General features: G+C 37.3%; 1 pseudogene; it reads left to right on the top strand.

The window, feature by feature from the left end:
• The first annotated feature begins 21,773 nt into the window (after positions 1–21,773).
• Positions 21,774–21,873, top strand: LOC113335066 (annotated as a pseudogene).
• Positions 21,874–23,937: the final 2,064 nt, after the last annotated feature.

Genomic DNA, 23,937 nt, shown 5'->3' on the forward strand with positions numbered 1-23,937 from the left:
AGTACCCAAATATGCATAAGTGAGCACCCAAATGCATAAATGAGCACTCAAAAATATGGACGAACGAGGAAACCTATGCAAAATAGGGAAATAAAATAATATAAAATAAAATAAACAAGAGGCGCACGAGACCGGGCCCACCGGCCGGCCGGTCATGCCGTTGTGGCCGGTCTCGCCTTTCCTTTTATTTTAATTTAGCCTATTTTATTATTTTCCTTGTATTATGAAAACTCCCTTATTTGAGCAAACTTCCTCGTTTGAGCAAAAGTCCTAGTTTCCCCATATTTCCTCACATGATGAAAAATAATAATATAAAATAGGAAAGAGCATGGGACCGGGCACAATGGCCGGACGGACATGCCTTGGACGTGGCCGGTCCCATACCTCCCTAATTCCTTATTTTATTATTATTATTATTTCTTCTCTCATCTCATGAAACTCCCTCGTTTGATCAAAAACCTGGTTTTTCCATATTTCTCAAATATTACTCAAACTACCAAAAAGCCAAAAGTCAAATGGTCACACGACCATCCGGGCTTCTCACAGCAAATATTAAAATATCATTATTTTAATATTCTCAAAATATTGGTCGCACGAGCAAAGTTTTACTTTCTCATTCAAGCAAAATCGAGAGTTTCGGTCAAGATCAAACTCTTCTGAAAATCCAAAATATTGCACGAACGCACACCAGAAAATATCAAAATTTTCAGAATTGAGTCAAGGGAAATATGGTGACACGGGCATACTACCTTGGCCGACCAAGGTCGTCCCTTTGGCATGCATAAGCCCGTCTCACACCCTAGTATGATTTTGACCTAATTAATCTTCCATAATTCAAATTGGCTTCAAACTCTTTCCAAACAACTTATAATTTGATCGACTATCAGTTGGTACCACGACCACCAAGGTCCGGTTTCATACCCCTTGGTCGGTCCCCGCTCTCTTCATAATTAGGTTTTACCACCTAACACGCATACGAGTACTATTTTAATAATGATTGAACGAACAATTAATCATCCTTTCACCAACTGGTCTACAAAGGAATTTGGTGCATGCTCATTCGAGCACCTGGGCGCTACATGGTCCGCTCATCATACCATGTATATGGTCCCTCTCTCACTCATTGGTTGATTTTCAGTAAATCATCAATTGATCAACAATCGATCAAAATTAGGGTTTCAAACCAAATGCTCTTCAAACCATAATTCTGAGCAAGTTCAAACACTAATAATTTTATGTTTATCCAGCAATCAACATCCTATTAATTATGCAATACTCGGTCCAGCTACCAGTATTTTTAATTAATATTTTATTTGGTCCCGTTACCAATAATTCATGAATCACGCAATATTGCTCAAATGAGCAATATTTGCTTAAACTATCAATATTTATTTTGCTCATCCATCAACACTAAATTGCTTAAATTAGAAAAATACATGATCAACTGGGTTCAGAACTCATTGATTCAACTATCAACATTCGAGATTTCTATTGATCCAACAATCAATATTCTAATTTATATTTAATGTTTTATCCTTCTACCAACATTTTTGCTCGATTGAGCAACATGGTTCGAACGGACGACCATCCAATATTTCAGATTCCTACTTTGTCATTCGATCATTCAAGATATATTAGATCAGAAATGAGCATTATGTATAATTCAACAATATCTTTGATTTCATGCCGAATACTTGACACATAAAAATAAGTCCTTGATCGAGCAATCTCATTGGATGCTCGATCCAAATTATCAAAATATCATTATTACCTCGACTGGTAAAATGATATATCACAATTCATCAAAACTCAACGTCTTTTCATTATCCTGTCTCAACAGACACCTGATGCTCAATCCTTGAGTCTCAGAGCATACGACATTCGTGCATTATGCTTGAATCATCAAGGCTAAGACTCGTCGTCATATCAAGTCAACAACTGACTAATTAAATACATGTATGCTTCGCAGACTCCGCATTCATGAGACATAAATCACGTCACATGGTGGGATATTCACTATGGTTTTAGTCTGGTGACCTACGGCACGTGTGTACACCCACGATGAGAAATGTGAGTAAGTAGTGCAAGAAGTTGAGAGAGTTCGCAAAGTAGTGGATGGACAATCAACCATGTCTTCGCACGACGTGGAACTGGTTTAACCATGATTTCCCACTTTCCCACTCTTTCACCCCAACAACCGTCACACTTATTGGGATCATGTGTCTACTATTCTTGCAATATAAATAAGTTTCCGAATCCATGATTGAACAAAAAAAATTTCGATCCACTGGAAATTATCACTCAATCGATCAAAACTTATCTCATATGAACTCAATAGTTCAAAAATTTGCAGAAATCATCAACATATTCACAATCCTTGATCATCATTGATCTCACACACACTTCTCAGCTTCCCTCCTACAGATCGACCCTCATCCCTCTTTGTGACAGAATTGACTCTGGAACGACCATTTTCTTGGTTTAGGCCGGAGTCCTATAGATTGATCTCTCGAACTCAAAGCAGTCTCTTGCAATTCATCTATTTGAAAAAGGTTTAGGAAATTTGCTCGTTCAAGAAGTCTCCGCCCGCACGCTCGAGTCTCCTTTTTCCTAAAAAATCAACAAATCATTTTCACCCATCAACAAACCTTGACAAGGAAAACCCGGTGGGACAAAAATCTTGAAGAAGTGAAAAGAGTACAACGCGATAATTCCATCAAATGTACCTTTGATGATGGCGCTCCCCTGGTGAATACTTCAGTCAAATATTGGCTTCCATATCTTTGAGTCGAGACTTTCCAATTTGAAAAACGAATTTCTTAAATGCAGAGTATCATTGTGCTTTCATGAATATGTTGGATAGTTGATGAAGTCTTATTTTGTGTTACACAAGCAATATTGTCTTCGGTTAATACTTTTGCGGATTCTACATTCTTCTTCAATACATTGAGAACTTGTGTCATGGATATTGCTAGATTCCCGAGATGATTTGCAAAAGTTGTTAATGTAGTTTCTTCAACATAGAGCCAAGATGTAAATAAATTACATAAGTGAACAAAAATGTTTTTGTAGGCATACTTTATGTGGTTCAGAAGAACATCCAAATACCTAGCAAACAAAAAAAAAAGAACATCCAAATATCTAGGAGATTTCTATGTTGATTTGGTCTAACAAAATAACCTAGTTAATGATGGGAATCCACCAAATAACCAGAACTGATACAACTCCCCCTGGATTACTACCATGTTGAATTAAATTGCCACACTAAGTACAACCCAATGGGAAAAAATATGGACGAAGGAAAAAGAGCACAAATATCAATATTAAAATAAAATTTAAACGTCAGAGATGTTGCCTCGTTAAAACCTTGTCAGGAAAACCACATGGGACAAAACCTGAAACGAAGGAAAAAGAGTACAACTTTTGACATATTTATCAATGTTGACCCAACTATATGAGTCTTTCAACAACAAAAAAAAACATCAAAAGAATAACTCTAGTCTATCTTAAACACTAGTTTATGCTAGCATAATTCTAACTGCAGATTTAAGAAAGGAAAGAAAATAGAGTTCATGCTGCTAAAGCGTGGATTTTGTGTTTTTAAGGACTCCTTAAGAGACCTATAAAGATGATATCATCAACTAATTAGTACGGATTTTTGGTTTGTACCAAGTTTCTAAAAAAACACACACAAAGGATTGTTAACATTGACACAGTCAGGCAGCTGTCTGAATATAATTTGAATCCTAAAAGAATTACAAATTTGAATATGTTCCCAACCATATTTATTTGAATCCTTCAAGGACTACCACGCCAAAAACATCATACATGGGGAACAAAAATTTATTAAATCAATCCTAAGATTTGAGAAATAAAAATGGAACCCTCAAGTCGTTTTTACAACAATAATATTTCTTATATAACGCATGAAGACTACACCAACCTGTAATTTTTAGAATTCAGGCTTGCATTGTTAAGGTGTTAAGTCTTGGATCCAAATATTGCGTTATGCAAGAGATTTTAATCCAATATAATTTGGATTTTGTGCCTACCAATCACATATGTCGATATTCCTCTGCAGAGGGTTCACAACCACCATTATTTATTCAGTAGCTACTGTAAATGAATAAACGACAATATTTAGCTTATCACGATCCCATAAAATTCTCAAGTGTATGTATATCTTGAAAAAGAAAATTCATAGAAATACTGGTACTGATGCCCATGGGCGTTATAATCTCCTCATCATCAAGTGAAGATATATTAACAGTGAAAATGTGAATCGTGTTTTTGTAGTCTCAATTGGAGCACTACTTGTATTCTCTTATAGAGCACTACGTTGCTATATGTGATGGATTTACCTCATTAAGAGGCATAAACTTATATCAAAGCAAAATGAGACATTCACACCAATCTTATAATGATAGCCTTTATCAATTTAATTATTATGAGAGATAATAGATATAAATATTAAGTAATTAACACAAACGTCTAATAGTATATAGTCTCACCCTGATTACGGCGAAAATATGTCATCTCATATACGAAAACAAGTTTCTGAATAGAGACATTCACGATTAAATAGAGGACATATACTCATAATAATTTTTGAATGTTAAATACCAGGTTGGACAGTAGATACTGACTCCAAGAGACATGAAACAGTTGTCCAAGTTGTAATCTGCTTGAATTAAAATTGAATATCGACCATGGATTTTATTGGTTACAACCAAAATATACAAATTAAATCTCCAATGATTTTTTGACCAATAGGGCCAATGAGATGATCATTTAAAAATTAAATTATAGACACATTCTCTGTCAAAGAAATTATATCAAGATCGATATAGTCACTTTAAGGACTAAGGAATAGCCTAACAAGTCGGATGCGCACCCACTGACCTTGAGTGTGCTACCGCATTCCAACTACAAGTGGAACGGTCCAATATTTCATAGATTATTATCGGGAAGAAAAACTAAAATTGTTCAATATCCCTCGAGAATGCAGCAATTTTTTCATTTATTGGTATTTGCAATTGGCTTAAATCATAATAATGACATTTTGTCCCTCTAAGATCGATAGAGAAAGCCAAATTAGTTGGATTATATGTTTTTTCTAAGAAAAAAAATCATTATCATTATTCTTTGAAGAAAAAAATTTCGCTTTGTGGTTAATAAATGGTTTCTTGGAATGAATCGAAAACAATGATTTATTATCTGATAAAACCATATACACAAAATTCGTTTTCAAAATTATACCATATTGGCAAAAAGTTAGAAAATATGCTAATATATTTTCCCCAGTTCTAAGGAAAAAATGGAGAAAATAATGGTTTTTACGATATACCAAAATCGTGTCGACAAAAGAATTTTTTATTATTATTTTTTGTTGTCGTTCTAGTCATCGCAAAAGAAAAACCTTTTATACAGTAGATTAATGGTTTCTAAAAGAACATAGATACCATAGGGGCAAATCACATAATCCTTATATGAGGGACAAGAACACCAAATTTAATTGGCCGTAGGTTTCTCAACCATGCATGTGATTAAACACCGTAAAGTTTATTAAATCGCGATGACACTGTTTTTTTGTGATTACAGTTTCACAAAAAGAATAGAAATTGTAAACCATTTATAATGGATTTTTTTCTCAATTAAAAGGATTAGATAAGAAAAGAAATCAAAATTGTTTGCTAGGAATTGACTACCCTCATTCCATGAAATATAGACAGCCTGTTTAGTATTCACCAGCGGATATCCGTTGCTCCAAAGAAGAAAAAAATGGTTAATGGTAATAACCTTAGAGTTGTAAGATGAGTAAAAAAAATCCATTCACCATGAAGAAATATAAAAATAATAAAACTTGAAGAATTTAATGAAGTTACGATATGGTACCAAACTGTTTATAGCATATGATCGGCCATAATTAACATTTGAGTCTAAAGTCAAATCTCCACCGAATAAGAAGAGGATATATCCACCATCTATGTATTAGTCCCATGTATCCCCAAAATTGAGTTCAGTAAAACATCAATAAAAAAAATCTTAACTCCTTTAAAATCCTAACTCATATAAGCCCCACATTGAATAGTGAGCGTCGCCCTTCATTTAGGAAAGAGTTTCAATATTCGCTGAGAAAAGAGTTTATAGAAGAGTCGTGCTGTCACGCTGCTGTGCGCGTGATAGTAAATATAAACTCGCGGCTAACAGCCTTGAGATTTGCATCATCCTGGTAAAATTTAGATATATTAATGTTATAATATTTCTTTAGGATTTCTTTTCTCAAACACCTTTATACTTCTTATTTAATTTGAACTTAAGCCTTTATGATACATAAAGCTTCTTTTTCTTTTTTTTTTTGATCAAAACCTAAAAATATGAAGAAGATGATAAATTTGGTTTTTTCAGAAAATAAGGTTTTTCATGCTCTTTGAATTTATATGAAACATACGTGTTTATTTTTGTTGATGAGAATGGACTAAGAATATTGTAATGATAGCAAAGATTAAGTTCATATTCAGAATAAATTAGAGAAGAAGAATCTAAGAGTAATGTGTGTTCGTACCCAAAATAAATTCTAGGCACAAAACACGATGATTGATGATGATGTTGTGAAATTAGGGTTGAAAAACAATTTGAAGAAAAGTAAAGAAGGAGACAAGGATTTAACGTGGTTCGGCAAGTTGTGCCTACGGACCAGCCACTTTGATGTTTCTCTTTCATAGAATAGCATTTTATTTATCTGTTTTCCACTTGTTCGAATGCAGGTACCACCAGTAGCTAACCAGACACGTTAATTGCCCAGTTACTTCGGTCTTGTTTTGGCACATTTTGCTCCATCTCTGTGGTAAGATATTGCCAGAACTCACTCGAATGCAGGATGCTCCCGTAACTTGTTAGGCACAATGATTGCCTACATGCTCTCGTACTGGCGTAGAATTTGCTGACTCAAACCTCTTGTGCCTGCGAATAACGAATGTACGACAATCTCCAGTGTACAGGTTGACCGGATATAGATTTTTGTCATATATTTCCTTTTGCTTCATCTTTTATTGAAACATTTTACTCTTATTCTGGAAGTACTTCTGTCAAAACACTTCGTCTTTATTTTTCTCTTTTCTAGAAAAACATTGCAACTATTTTCTTGACAAGCAAAACACTTTGTTTCTGTTTTTCTTTTTAATAGAAAAGCAATGGAAGTATTTCTTTAATAAATACATGTGAAAGTGCCCTAAATTGTGATTATAAACTCGATTTATAATGTAAGAATCAGTGAGGACTTACCTTCCCAGGCGTTCGTTCCATCAACCTTAGCGCCCCCACTACTTGCCATGATACTGAAAAAGATGTCTTCTATTGTTCGACTTCTTTAAACAAGTTGCTTTTGATAGCATGCTTGGGGTCACTTTAGCCGCCCCCAATATCTGTAGAGATATTCCCAAATAGATAAGACGCTCCCATGTGAAGCAGGAACTAGATCTATTGTATCCGTTCCTAACTTGCTAGATGGTTCTGGGCTTATGATCATGTATCTTTTCCGTTACCATCTTATTTATGGGTTCATCGCGATTTTATCTTTTGGAATCACCCTCAAAATGTTATCTTGGTGCGGCGTGCCCTCGACTCCGTACCTTTACCTCGTACATGACAACTTTGCTTTCTTTGCTTATCTTCAACTGATCAAGTTGATTTTGAAGCCAGCATGTGAAGCCTCACAAGCCCGTGTGCACCACTATGAGACCCAAAGCTAACACGTTTATCGAGTCTTCTTAGCTTTTCCATTGGTCTCTTAGTGGAATCTTATTAGCTCCACATCTTGATCATACGTCCACGTGCTAATTTCTCCCTCTACATTTCAAAGAGAACACATCCCTTTATGACCCAATTCATGCCACTTATACAAGTGAAGTGACCTGCCTCTACAGACAGCGTTTTTCAATCTTCACGTACTCCAGCTATGATACACTTCATACCGTATCAGCGTCAATCTCTACGGTCGGTATTAATCCAATTCCTTACTGGACTGAGAATTTGACTCCTCTTGAAACTCCATTTCCGTTTTCTCATCAAATTCTTAACCAAAATTGCTTTCATATCACTGTTCCTTTCTCTATAAATATAGATGAATAATTTCCGTTTTTCTTCCAGAATTTAGCTTTGTTATTTTGTAGGGTCTTTCACTTCTCCGGAAGACTAAACAGCTTCATACAGAATCCTTAGCCAGCCGGGATAGAGTCCAGGTTTTTGCTTTGCAGAATTACCAGCATGAAACTGATGAGATTAAGCACCAACTCGAAGTCCTTCAAGCTAGGAATCTGGAAATTACCGAAGCTCTCAACGTTATGCGAGGGCAACGAGATCGCACTCGTACTCGCCTTGATCGTGCTCGACCTCATGGATATGGAGGACATGCTGATGACTCCTCCAGTAATGACGAAACCCTACGACCTTGAAGAATAATCGTCATTTTAGCAACTCTTCTGCCATTCTCTGTAGGCTACTACGACCTTGTTTTTTTTTTTTTTTGATCGAGCCATGCAACTTCAATTTGCAGTCAGTATACATAATTTTATATATACTTTCTACTCCTCACTAATCTTCCTTTTTCCTTTCGAGCAGGGACGGACTCTGGAAGTATAAATTTTTTTTAAGGCCCGGGCTAGAAGCTTGGTCGAGCAAAAAAAAAAAAAGAAAAATTTAGGCTTGTGGACTAGCAAGATCACCCGGGCTTTAGCCCCTTTTAGCCCAGGGTAGGTCCGTCCCTGCTTTCGAGGTTTAACTTTGCTGACGTGCAGGGGCTTTACCTTCTTCTTAGGACTGGACAACTCCCCTCAGTGTCCTTAGCCAGCCGGGAAAGACTCCAAGTGCCGCCTTGGTCGTGCTCGAGCTCATGGGTACAGAGGACACGCTGACGCTTCTTCCAGACCTTAGAAATTCTTTTGGCATTTTCTGTAGGCTTCTTTAAGATTTTGATCTTTACTTTTATGCTTTTGTAAATGTGCTCCTTGTTAGCACTATTTAGCTCTTTCCTTCGTAGATGTGCTTCTTGTTAGCGCTATTCCTGACGCATTCTTTTTCTGGTGCATCAAAAAGTGTTGGTCCTTTGCAGTGTGATCCAAGGATGCGCGTGGGCGGCCAATCCTTCCGTTGGTAATGGACCAGATGAGATGGGAAATCCTCTTACCATCGTTATAAGTGACGATGAATCTGAAGAAAGCCTTTGTTCACTTCAATATAATCCATCAGCTCCTCCCCGAATGCCATCACCCCTTTCTCGAGCTATCCTTTTAATGCCGATCACTCTGCCACAGTAGCTCCTTCGAGTGATTCCTTTACTGCTGATCACCCTGCTACTGTAGCTATCCCTGTAACGTCGATCAATCTTTTACCATTGCGGCATCCAACTGCTCCTTTAATGATGATCAGTTGGTATGTATGCCTACTGAGAGAGATGGCCAATAAAGACGGTCGTCCTGGACCTTTCATAGATGGTGGTTTCCCTTTCATAGACGGTGGTTTCATATGCTTCCATGTTGCCAATCCATGAACGTCTATATGACTGGATCAGTGGCACTTGTGAGGTGTTGAACGGAGCTAATCACTCTTCGAGCATTCAAGTGTTGATGTGTGCATCCAGTTGTCACAAAGATTGTTTCTGAATCGAATTTCTTCTCTTTGTTAGAGATAATCATAGCTGACATGTACACGCATATTATGTCTCCCAAATAAATTTGCGGATGTGTATTGTCGTCGTTATTTTCTCCGAATTTGTTAATGTAATCGGCTCCAATTAACAAGTATTTGCCGCCTCATGTGCAGTGGCAAACAGACCTCCGATATCCAATCCCCACTACATAGCAGCCATGGATTAATAAATGGATGTAACTCGGGCCATGTAGCCGACATGCCGTTCATTCCTTTGCGTACTCACACAACGCAGGTACCGTTCCATAGCAATTTTGTTTTCTTTTCTTTTTTTGTTTGTTTGGCCAAAATTGCAAGTATTTCCTTAATAAATACAAGTAAAAAGTTTCCTTGATTCTAAGCTCCAGCAGGATCAGAAAAGGTTGTATTAAAGTTTCTATCAACTTAGCAGCTCAAATAAAATAAACATAAGTACGCTCATGTAAGTAAACAACTAGATCAGCTTCTTGTTAAATTAGCAACATCTATTTCAGGTCTAAGAATATTGAAAGCAAATGCAAGGTATCGCAATAAAAACACTCTTTTCTTACCCATTCGAGTCTAGCCCTTGCGCCAGTATAGGTTGGCTGAGGAGATCTATATCCGTGTGAAACTGGTGGATCAGAGGAATGCGACCCGCAAAGCGTTAGCGGCAGGCTTAGAAACTATAAATTAGATTTATAGTATAGCCATTGTTGGTGAACGTGATGTACCTTTCTTTTAGCAACCTTTGATTCCGCAACACTTTTGGAACTGTCTGCAAATTTAGATCACAACTTCGGAATCACAACGTTTCTGGAACTTTTTGCAGCACTGGATTACAACGTTGTGGATCACAACGTTTCTAGAAACTTTCTGCAACTCTGGCGTGCAACGTTCAGGATCACGTCTCTGGAAACTTTCTGCAACTTTTTCGGATCTTCTGCATCTTTGCTCGTAACATTTCTGAAAAATGTTCAGAAATTTCTGCAACCTTTTGGAATCTTCTGCAATTTTTTCTGTTCTTCTACAACTTTGATAAAAACGTTCAAAACTTTCTGCAACTTTTTGATCACAACTATTTCGAAACCCTAGTTTCCTGAAGCATTTGGGAACAACTTCTTTCACTCGGAGAACACGATCTTTTGCTCGTAGTCCCCTTAGTCGGTGCCATTGTTGGCTCCCAAAATAAATTCTAGGCACAAAACACGATGATTGATGATGATGTTGCGAAATTAGGGTTGAAAAACAATTTGAAGAAAAGTAAAGAAGGAGACAAGGATTTAACGTGGTTCGGCAAGTTGTGCCTACGTCCACGGATGGAACCCATTAGGGAGATATTTTATTGACATGATGATTACAATAGTTGCGTGTGGTTTGCAAAACTAGAATTCTCTCTTTTTTGAGCTGGATTTTTGGCCTCTATTTATAGGCAAAAAACCCTATTCTAGTTCCATAATAACTCTATTTATATCCTTGAAGATCCATGCCTATCTTCCACATATTTATGTTTATCTTGAAAGATCCTTGTATATCTTCACATGATTTGAGTATATCTTGAAAGATCCTTGTATATCTTCACATGATTTGAGTATATCTTGAAACATCCTTGTATATCTTCACAATATTTGTATCTATCTTGGAAGATTCTTATCTATCTCCCAAGATTCGTGTCTATCTCAAAATGACTTCCAAAAATAAGTCTTTTGGGCTTCCATAATAATCTTGACTGGGCCTCTATAATAAGCCATATGGGTTTCCTCATAAACTCACCGGTTTCCACAATAAACCGTATTGGGCTTCCATAATAAGCCATGTGGGTTTCCTCGATAAACCCACGGGTTTCCACAATAAATCCATTTTGGATTCCACAATAAGCCATGTGGGTTTCCATAATAAACCCACGAGTTTCCACAATAAACCCATTTTGGCTTCCTCAATAGGCCATGTGGGTTTCCACAATAAACCCATTTTGGCTTCCATAATAAGCCATGTGAGTTTCCTCAATAAACCCACCGGGTTCCACAATGAACTGTTTTTGGCTTCCACAATAAACCCACCGATTTCCACAATAAATTGTTTTTGGCTTCCACAATAAGCCATGTGGGTCTCCACAATAAACCCATTTTGGCTTCATAATAAGCCATGTGGTTTTCCTTCCACAATAAACCGTTTTTGGCTTCCACAATAATCCATGTGGGTTTCCTCGATAAACCCACGGGTTTCCACAATAAACCCATTTTGGATTCCACAATAATCCATGTGGGTTTCCATAATAAACCCACGAGTTTCCACTATAAACTCATTTTGGCTTCCACAATAGGCCATGTGGGTTTCCACAATAAACCCATTTTGGCTTCCATAATAAGCCATGTGGGTTTCCTCAATAAACCCACCGGGTTCCACAATAAACTGTTTTTGGCTTCCACAATAAGCCATGTGGGTTTTCTCAATAAACCCACCGATTTCCACAATAAACTGTTTTTGGCTTCCACAATAAGCCATGTGGGTCTCCACAATAAACCCATTTTGGCTTCATAATAAGCCATGTGGTTTTCCTCAATAAACCCACCGGTTTCCACAATAAATCGTTTTTGGCTTCCACAATAATCCATGTGGTTTTCCACAATAAATCCATTTTCGCTTCCACAATAAGCCATGTGGGGTTTCCACAATAAACCCACGGGTTTCCACAATAAACCCATTTTGGTTTCGACAATAAGCCACGCGGGTTTCCACAATAAACCCATTTTGGCTTCCACAATAAGCCATGTGGGTTTACACAATAAACCCAAATTTTACTGATAACAAATAGCTTGTGCGGTTCACACTACACTATTTGAATAGGGTACAAACAATGTGCATTACGAGATTTGACCTTGCGGGGAAGTTTTGATTTTGTCACCAACTGAAGGAACAAATGTACCACTGTGGTTTTCCTTTGATTAATAACTTTTTTTAGACCTAAAACTGGTATGGAATTTTGTTGATGATAAATGAAAAAGGTGGATGATTCAAAGGAAAGGCATAACTGTTTGAGTAATATGAAGAGAAAGCATTATAGATTGAGTATAAATTTGAATTCTTACCAAGTAGGAGAAACAATTTAATGTTAGCTTTGTTTGGGTTTAGCGTTGATTTTATGATTTTCACTTTGATTTCGGGAAAAATATTTTTTCGTTGATTTGCTTGATGGATTACAATTACGATTATGAATTTATTTTTAATTCAATTTAGAAAGATTATTAAAACTTGAAATCCATGACCTTTGCACGTATGTTTTTTTGATTAATGGTGGAATCTCCGCTGTTAAGGTATTTGTCCTCCGTCTCTATCAAAGAAAACTTCATATTTTGACAGTCCAAATATCACGTGAACTCACGTGTAATGTTACGTCATCTCTTTCTTTTCTGTATATAAATAAGGGTGCTAGGACACCATGCTTCAATGGTACTTTATATCTAGTTTCATGTTGGATCATCCAGCAGACTATGTTCAATCTCGACTACTACGGTGCTACACCAACATTTCAGCTCCGCACCGTCACCAGCAACCACAACTACCATATTCAGTCTCTTGCGCCCCTTTTTGTAACGGTATGTCTCTCCGGCATCTGAAGTTAAGGAACAAAGAGGGTGGTCGAAGCAACTTTACCAACTAGTATGAAAATGACCAAAATCGTCAACCAGTATTTGCGATTATGTATTTTTCTTCCATGTTTTTAGACAACTTTGTTAGTAGTACTAAGGATAGTTTAGGTTCTGTGGATCGTCAAAATCAGGATGCCACTATGCAAGTTTCATATCAACAACGACAAAATGTCCTCACTGAAGGAGGAGACAAGAGCCGTATACCACATCACAGTAGCAACATCTACCAATCCACCAACCCATTGGTTACACAACCATCATCAACACCAAGGGATTACTTCAAGGTTCATACTAATAAGTATTCATCAAAACTTAGGCTATTCTTGTGGATAGTCATTGAAGAAGGTGTCAAAACCTTCACACTCCAGATCTACAACCGCCACATCAACAACTATTGGGCTAGCTATAACTGTTGTGTTGTATGCAAATTGTGGATTAAGACACCAGGATCAAGAGATGACCAAGATTGTGATGAAACTATGCAGGAAAAAAGAATCAAAACTAACAGGAACATCGACGCCATCAAGAGGATAAGGTCTTATCGAATAAGTCCGTTAGAAGTGAATGCTTATAATTGGGAATTAATTATGCTAATGTTTATTTACCCGAGTGTAAAGACTAGGAATGCTACATTCCTAAACTATGTAACACTTTACAAATCGAGCCTATAAATAAACCTCTTCTTTTCAAAAAAAAAAAAAAAAAACCTAACCCTTTTTTTTTCTAGAAAACATAAACCCCAACCCTTTTGTTTTACTTTTCCCTAAAAAAAACAACAAATAAATGATTTATTTTGTACATATTAATTTTTCTGTTGCCTCTTCTTCTCAACATTACATGTGTTTACTTTAGGTCTGATGTATTTAGCTTTGAAGTTATACTACAAGAGCTTCGTTTTTATACCGATAGATTGTTCACTGATGTGATTTGTAGATAGTGGTAAAAGTGGTTCGATTCTCAGACTTGTGAAGGATATTAATTAGACTTAAATTCTAATATTAAAATAGAAAATTCACTAAAAATTATACAAACTCAATCAAAGTTGATATCAATATTAAAAGAACACTAAGGCTAAGATTCCACTATTTTCCAAATTCAAAGTGATTTAATCCAATATTTATATTCATGCAATTTTTTTCGTTCAATTTGATTCTAAACTATTGCAACAAGTAGATTCTCAAAATAACAAGTGTAAATCCGAAGCATAGAACATCAAAAACCTAGGTACAAGCATGCTCTATCAAAAGAAATAACAATTGCTTAACAAGAATCATTCAAACAATTTTCACTCAAGGCAAAACAATCATAAAAATAATTGCGATGAATAAATAAATAAGAATATACCACTTTTTGTTGGAAAAATAGCTTCCTCTATCGCCCCAACAATGGGGTTTAGCTCCTCATATTACTCACTTGCTCAAAATACATGTTTGTTGCTCAAAAGTTGATTAAAAGAGTGAAAGGTGTAAAGCAACTGATTTGCAACAGCGTAAAAGTGTTACAGATCTCTGGTACAAATAGGAACAATGATTAATGTTGTATATAAACGTTACTTATCTTCTGTTGTTGAACAACGACACTGTTCTGCGACTGTTTCTCGTGCGTCAATGTTCTTCGCGTTCTTGAACTGTGCAGCAGCAGAAACAGAGTTTGATAAAACTCTGATTTCTTCTTCTCTGGCTCTCCTCAGGACCCCAAACTCTCGACACCCCTTCTATATGACCCAAACAATCTATTTATATCAAAAATACCGATTAAATCTCTCCCAAATCTTCCAAAATTTGTTCTCTTCTCTTCACGACAAAGTTGCGGCAATTTCTTGTTTTAGAATTTCTACACGTTTCTGAGCTTTCCTTTTTATTCTAAACTCTTCCTTAGATAGATACAAATCTTTGGGAAGGTTCATAGTACTTTAATCTCTCTAAAATTTCCTAAAACAGCTCACACACGTGACTTTCCATATTTCTGTTGTGATAAAAATCCGTCGATTGAGCCCAGTCTAATCGATTTCAACACCCATATCAGATTCCTAGACCCATAAGGAGTCTATCCTATGAAAATCAGAGGTTTAATCGATCTCAAACTCCTCCAAATCAAGAACCCTAATCTGTTCTTCACTGCCACAAATTTTCCCGCCAATTTAAGGATTTGAAACCGTGAAGAAGAAGGGTGCCACCTATCCAGAGTAGGGGTGCCTTTAGCAGCTGCCTTAAGGGGTGTCCTGGGGGTGCCCCTTATCCAAACCGGGGGTCCAAATGGCAAGTGTCCTCCGGGTGCTTTCCGACAACTTTTCGAGCCAATTTTTTCCAAAAATGTTTATTGGCCAAAAATACCTACAAATAAATAAAACACCATAATAAGTACAAAAATGAGCCCTAACAATATATAGAATCGAGACAAATCGGACACAAAAATGTGTCTATCAAATACCCCCAAACCTATTATTTGCTAGTCCTCGAGAAAAAATAAAATAGAAATAAAATCCTAACTCACTGTCGCAGGCATCGTCGATTGCATTTAGCGTATGCAATAAGCCTTTAAACCCCTAGGTGTTTCTAGTGGCGGAGTATTGTCTCCGGAGGGCTTACCAGAGGTATACCCACAAAACCTTTATACTCCAGACCCTAGCTATCTACACAGAACCTTGGAAGGCACTAAAGAATCTCCTTGGTTGGCATACTTATTGACCACAGGAGGAAGTACCCTGATGCGAAATTCCAATTGTTGTACACGAGTTTGCACTCAAGCATACTAAAATTCATATATAAGTGACAGAGCTCTACTAAGATAGTTGCACTATGGACATCAATATCCGGAGTCAAAACTAATCACATGGATAGATAAACAAGATGGATATAGAAAAACATAGATGGTTTTGATGTTTACTAGGTGAACGGTGTTTCTCATATCTGTCTGAAGGCCTCCGCTAAAATGAACCTATCCTAATGGACTGAGATACTAGTCTGACTAATATCAACACTGGCATATACAAGGGAACCAGTGATTGATAATCCTAACTCTAGGTCAACACAACTGGCATATACAAGGGTTCCAGTTGTCGACTTTATTGAATTTATTCCAGTTGGTCTGATGGTCTGGTCTCAATTTCTCTTTTTCTTTTTTTCTTTTTTCTTTTTTCTTTTTCTCTTTTTTTTTGTTTGTATCTCAATCACTCTAATTCACCCTAGCATTGGTAACAACTTGAATCATGAGCCCCACCTAATCACTTAGAGAAACATAGTTTATAAACAAAACAAAATAAAAACAGAAGTGAAAAGGACTCAACGAGACATGGTGAAACTATCATGTTATTCCTAACACCTGAGCTCTATGCTTTTATGAATAGACTCTTTAGATGTTGCCATCTAGTCAGATTGGTTCCCCAACTCCTACAACCAAAATGCTTCCATCCACTTAGATTGGTTAGTGCCATCCTTAATAGGGATAAATTTCTAGGCTCTGGAGTTTATTTATTGCAACGAAAAGGTAACAAAAAGTTCTATCCCACCCCTAAACTTAAATCTAACATTGTCCTCAATGTTTCTAATTAAAGAACAATACCAAAAATATAAGTAACATGAGGAAATAGTAAAGAGAGAAGTCCTAAAGATAGTACCTGGGTGAAGTGTAACCAAAAACCTATAAAAATATTATACAACATATAAAATCGCCTCGATGGTCAATCAAGGTAAACAGGTCCTCCAGAGGGACCTCTTCAACATCACCTGTAGGAAAAGGATCTAAAAAGGGCTTCAATCGCTGACCGTTAACCTTCGAAGAACTACTACCATCTGGTGTCTCAATCTCAACAGTGCCATGAGGAAAAATAGTACGGACCATAAAAGGACCGGTCCACCGAGACGCAACTTCCCGGAGAATAGATGCAAACGAGTGTCATACAGAAGAACTTTTTGACCTGGAGAAAATGACTTTCGTAAAATATTCCTATCATGCACAAGTTTCATTTTGTTCTTATACTCCTTAGCACTATCGTATGCATCTCTACGAATCTCTTCCAACTCATTGAGCTGGAGCTTTATTTGAGCTCATGCCTTGTCAAGTGAAAAGTTTAAGTTCTTAATAGCCCAATAGGCTCGATGCTCTAACTCAACAGGAAGGTGACATGCCTTGCCAAACACTAAACGATAAGGTGACATTCCAATGGGTGTCTTAAACGCAGTACGGTAAGCCCATAAGGCATCAGTAAGCCTCGACGACCAGTATTTCCTATTTGGATTAACTGTTTTCTCTAGAATACGTTTAATTTCCCTATTGGAAACCTCTACCTGACCACTAGTCCGAGGGTGATATGGGGTTGCTACTTTATGGGTAATACTGTATTGTTTCATTAAAAGAGCAAACGGTCTATTACAAAAGTGTGAACCTCCATCACTAATTATAGCTCGCGGCGTACCAAAACTTATAAGTATATTCTCTTTCAAAAACTGGACTACGACCCTGTGGTCATTCGTTTTAAACGGAACCGCCTCAACCCACTTAGACACATAGTCTACAACGACAAGTATGTAAAGATAACCAAACGAAATAGGAAATGGACCCATAAAATCAATGCCCCACACATCAAAGACCTCAATCACTAAAATAGGGTTCAAAGACATCATATTTCTATGGGAAATGGTTCCTAACTTCTGGCAACGCTCACAAGAAACACAATGACTATGGGAATCTTTAAACAACGAAGGCCAGTAAAATCCACACTGCAAAATCTTAGCAGCAGTCTTCTTAGCACTAAAATGACCCCCACATGCATGTTCATGACAAAAGGATATAATACTAGACTGGTCACTCTCAGATACACATCTCCTAATAATCTGGTCCGGACAATACTTAAACATCGTCCCAAAAGAAATGCTTAACCTCGGCTAAAAACCTAGAACGATCTTGCTTACCCCAATGTTGAGGCATTCGACCAGTAACAAGATAATTCACTATATTTGCATACCAAGGTGATTGGGAAACAGAGAACAATTGTTCATCAGGAAAACTGTCCCTTATAGGAAGGGAATTATTAGGGGAACTAACAACTAGCCTAGACAAGTGGTCTGCTACTACATTCTTTGCACCCCTTTTGTCTCTAATGTCTGGACAAAATTCTTGTAACAAAAGGATCCATATAATCAATCTAGGTTTGGTATCCTTCTTAGACAAAAGGTATTTCAAAGCAGCATGATCAGTATAGATTACGATCTTAGAACCTAATAAATAGGATCTAAACTTATCCAAGGCAAACACGATGGCTAGCAATTCCTTCTCGGTAGTTGTATAGTTCATTTGTGCATCATTCAGAGTTTTGCTAGCATATTAAATCACATGGAGTAATTTGTTTTCTCGCTGACCTAGCACAACGCCTATAGCATAATCTGAAGCATCACACATAATTTCAAAGGGTAGGTTCCAGTTAGGTGCCTGGACTATCGGGCCAGTAGTGAGTAAAGTTTTAATATTCTCAAAAGCCTCTAAACAAGCATCATCAAAGACAAAATTAACATCTTTAGCAAGAAAATAGCAAAGAGGTCTAGAAGTCAAGCTAAAACCCTTAATGAATCGACGGTAAAAACCTGCATGCCCTAGGAATGACCTAATATCTTTTACGGTTTTTGGGACCTGTAAAGTCTTAATAAGGTCAACTTTGGCTTTGTCTACCTCTATACCCTTTGAAGAGACGATGTTCCCTAACACAATTCTTGATTTAACCATGAAATGGCATTTTTCCCAATTAAGCACTAAATTTTTTTCCTTACACCTAGTCAACACTAATGTCAAATGATGCAAGCACTCATCGAAAGATGAACCAAACACTGAAAAATCATCCATAAAGACCTCTAAGAACCGTTCTACCATATCAGAAAATATGCTCATCATACAACGCTGAAAAGTTGCAGGGGCATTACATAGCCCGAAAGGCATGCGTCTATACGCAAAGGTACCCAAAGGGACAGTAAAAGTGGTTTTCTCTTGGTCTTCTGGGGCAATAACGATCTGATTATAACCGGAGTAGCCATCTAAGAAGCAATAGTGACTATGTCCAGCTAATCGCTCTAGCATTTGGTCGATAAAAGGAAGGGGAAAGTGATCCTTCCTTGTGACCTTGTTCAATTTCCTATAGTCAATACACACACGCCATCCCGTGGTCACTCGGGTTGGGATTAATTCATTATTATCATTCTGGACTACAGTGATACCTGATTTCTTGGGGACAACCTGAACAGGGCTGACCCACTTACTGTCTGAAATTGGGTAAATAATACCCGCATCTAACAACTTAAGCACCTCTTTTCGAACTACCTCTTTCATGTTAGGGTTCAGTCGACGTTGCATCTCCCTAGAAGGTTTGGAGTCTTCCTCTAAATGAATCTGATGCATACACACAGTAGGACTTATACCCTTAATGTCTGCTATAGTCCACCCTAAAGCTTCCTTATTGTCTTGAAGTACATTTACTAGCCTACTTTCCTGATCACTATCCAAATGGAAGCTACAATCACAGGTAAAGTCTCAGATGGGAAAAAACACTTTAGAGTATCGGGTAGTGGTTTAAGGTCCAACTTTGGGGGCTCTTCTAAAGAAGGAATTAGGGTAGTCTCAGAAACTGGTAACGGTTCGAACCTAGCTTTCCATCTATCAGTGTCTAACACGGGGTAGAATCTAATAGAGCATTCACCTGTTCAATAGTGCTATCGTCGTCAAAATCTAAACCAAAATGGGATAGACAACTTTCTAATGGGTCTTCAGACAAATGTTTGGTAATGACTCCTGAACTAAGGCTTCTATCATGTTCACCTCTCAACACATGTGTCATCTAGCTCATGAGGTTGCTTACTGACATTAAAAATGTTCATCTCCATAGTCATATTACCAAAAGATAAACTCATCACACCATTTCGACAGTTAATGATCGCATTAGACGTAGCTAAAAATGGGCGACCTAAAATCACAGGTATCTGGTTCTCTGGGTCAGGGACAGGTTGGGTATCTAGGACCACGAAATCCACTGGATAAATAAACTTGTCGACCTCAATAAGAACATCCTCGATAACACCTCGAGGGATTTTAACAGACCTATCAGCTAACTGCAGTGTCATCTGAGTAGGTTTCATTTCACCAAGTCCTAGCTAAGTATACATGGAATGGCAGTAAGTTCACACTGGCTCCTAAGTCAAGTAAAGCTTTTTCTACCCGGAAGTTACCTATTGTGCAAGCAATGGTAGGAGAACCTGGGTCTTTGTACTTTGGAGTTGTGGTGTTCTGAATGATTGAACTTACGTGACTAGCTAAAAAGGCTTTCTTATGGACGCTAAGTTTTCGCTTTCGCGTACACATATCCTTAAGGAACTTGGCATAAGCAGGAATTTGCCTAATTGCATCTAATAAGGGAAGGTTTATGGTAACTTGCTTAAAAACCTCCACTATGTCATTAAAGTTCGATTCCTTCTTTGTTGGTACTAATAGCTGAGGAAATGGGGCTCTAGGCTAAAATCAGACCTTTCAGGAACCGAATTCACATCATCAGAAACTTTATCAGTCTCTTCAGCTACTGGTCCTGAGAGGTGAGATCCTGAGGGGTGAACTACAGTATGTTCACTATCGGGCATGGTTACCTTATTGTCTACAACTCTACCACTTCTAAGGGTTCTAACAGCATTCAATTGATTCGATGGTTTTGCACCTAATTCATGAACTCCTCTAGGGTTGGGTTGTGTTTGACTAGGAAACTTACCTTTTTCTCTCAAAGAATCACTTATCAGACCAACCTGGGTTTTTAACTCGGAAATAGCCTGACTATTTTCTTGTCCTATCCTGTTACTAGCTTGTAGACTCTGTTCTACGGATAACTGAAATTTTGCAGTTTGCTGAGTTAACAAGGCGAGAGATTCCTCTAAACTTAGGATTTTATCTGACTGATTCTGAAACTGAGCTAGTCCTGAAGGATTCTTAGTATAGCCAAAACCTGGGGGAGCATTAGAATTACTAAACTGACCTTGACTTTGGCCCTTAGACCACGAAAGGTTCGGATGGTTTCTCCAACCAGGATTATAGGTTTCTGAATATGGGTCAATCTTTTGACGGTTATCAAATCTAGTGTTATTATAAAGAGCATTGGCTTGCTCTTCAATATTCTGGCCTTCCCAAAAAGGCTCCACTCTACCACTAGTCTGGCCCACTTCTAAGGCTTCTAACCTTTTTGCTATAGCAGCAATTTTGGCATCTGATTCATAGCCTCCTTCTACCCTATTAACGTTTCCTCTACTTAAAAGAATTGTTTTCTGGGGTGCCCTACTATTTTCCCATTGCTGGGTTTTTTCGGCGATTTCATTAAAAAATTCCATCGCCGCATCAACAGTTTGGTTTTCAAATCCACCAGTGCATAGAGACTCAACCATGGTCGTTGTGGAATAATCTAAACCCTCATAAAGGATCTGAACTAGCCTAACCTTTTCTAAACCATGATGAGGACACTGGGATAATAAATCATTGAACCTTTCCAAATACCTATATAAAGATTCTCCCTCTTGTTGTGAAAATGTGCATATTTGCGTCCTAATAGACGATGTTTTGTGCCTAGGGAAAAACTTATTGAAAAAGGCAGATGTAAGTTGTTCATATGTCTCAATTGACTCGGAGTCCAAACTATATAGCCACGACTTGGCCTTATCTTTCAGGGAAAATGGGAATAACCTAAGTTTCAAAGCATCATCATCTAAGCCTCTAATTCTTAGAGTACTACAAATTTCCTCAAAATCCCTAACATGGTAATAAGGGTTTTCATTTTCTTTCCCTAAAAAGATTGGGAGCATCTGTAAGGTCCCAGGTTTCAGTTCATAGGGTGCCTCCGTTTCAGCTAACTTAATACACGAAGGACGAGTAGTCCTAGTTGGATTCAACAAAGCTTTCAAAGTTGCCATTTCTGGCGCTATCGGAGCAACAGGATTCTCTCCTCAGTCAAAGGACGTTCAAAAACAGACTCTTCAAAAGTCGGACTTCTAGATTAAGGTAATCGAGACGCTTCGAACTACTAGGTTTCTCTTTAACAAATCTACCTAGTGCGTCTCTTTTACGTTCAGGCATACAATAGAATTTTCTAAATTGGAAGGGTAAGCAAACACAGATCAAGGCCGACTCAACCAAATCAAACCTATTGATTTCTAGCAAACAAAAAGCATGATGGCTCCACTTAGATTGTTTCTAGACCAGCTTCTAATCCTTCGAACGGGAATTCGTTACAATTTAAGCAAACCCCTCTGGAATCAATCCGAGTTAACGTAAGTTGAATAGAGGCGAGGGAAGCTCGGTGGAGCTTTGATACCCAAGGCCTCACCGGTATTACAAGGCGGCGCAGTCACGCATTCAACTTACAGAAACCGTCAAGAACTTCGAAGTATGCTTGAAAGAGTAACCAATATTTTTCGAATGACTTTCCTGTTAAGCTCGTTACCCTATCGGTATCGTTCTAGTCAAAATTTTGGGTTAGGTTCGCGTAGGTTATGTGTTCCTAAAGCAGGCAAGAAAAGAACGGTGATGAAATCCGAACCCTTATCTTGTATGGCCAGGCCTTGCCCTTTACTAGAAAAATAAATGTCTGTATTCAGTCCTCAACATATATGCATACGAAGGAGTCCAGTAACTCGCTGACAGGGGATTCGCGAGTGTTTAGAATCTTACCTCTCGTTCCAGACGGGGATGAATCGGTTGTAGTCGACTCGGCCACTGACTCCGATGTCTAGTGTACGAACCCAAGGTGCAGAGACAATATCGTAATTGTCCTCCTTCTCTGCAAACAGTTTATATTTAAAGTACCCTTCCGTAGGGTAATAAAATAAATTAAAATAATAATGTCCCAAAGTCCAAAAGTCCAAAAAGAAAAGAAAAATTACAAAAATAATAAACCCTAATACAGTTATTTTATTTTATTTTTCTAAAAGAAAATAAACAAACCCTAAACTAAAATTGTCTAAAATAAAATTGTGTTCTTTTTGCTTTAATCTTTAGCTCCAAGTCTTTATGAAATCACCAAACTCTTTGGCTCAATTTTCTTTATGATCCAGAACCTGTAGACACAAGATAAATACCCAAAAACATAAAAAAGGACAAAAAAAAATAAAATCTAAAACCCTAAAAACAAGTCCGCGTCGGCGGCGCCAAAAATTGATGTGATTTGTAGATAGTGGTAAAAGTGGTTCGATTCTCAAACTTGTGAAGGATATTAATTAGACATAAATTATAATATTAAAATAGAAAACTCACTAAAAATTATAGCAAACTCAATCAAAGTTGATATCAATATTAAAAGAACACTGAGGCTAAGATTTCACTATTTTCCAAATTCAAAGTGATTTAATCCAATATTTATATTCATGCAATTTTTTTCATTCAATTTGATTCTAACCAATTGCAACAAGTAGATTCTCAAAATAACAAGTGTAAATCTGAAGCATAGAACATCAAAAACCTAGGTCCAAGCATGCTCTATCAAAAGAAATAACAATTGCTTAACAAGAATCATTAACAATTCTCACTCAAGGCAAAACAATCATAAAAATAATTGCGATAAATAAATAAATAAGAATATACCACTTTTTGTTGGAAAAATAGCTTCCCCTATCGC

Source organism: Papaver somniferum, unplaced genomic scaffold, assembly GCF_003573695.1.
Source record: "Papaver somniferum cultivar HN1 unplaced genomic scaffold, ASM357369v1 unplaced-scaffold_137, whole genome shotgun sequence".
In the NCBI taxonomy this organism is placed as follows: Eukaryota; Viridiplantae; Streptophyta; class Magnoliopsida; order Ranunculales; family Papaveraceae; genus Papaver; species Papaver somniferum.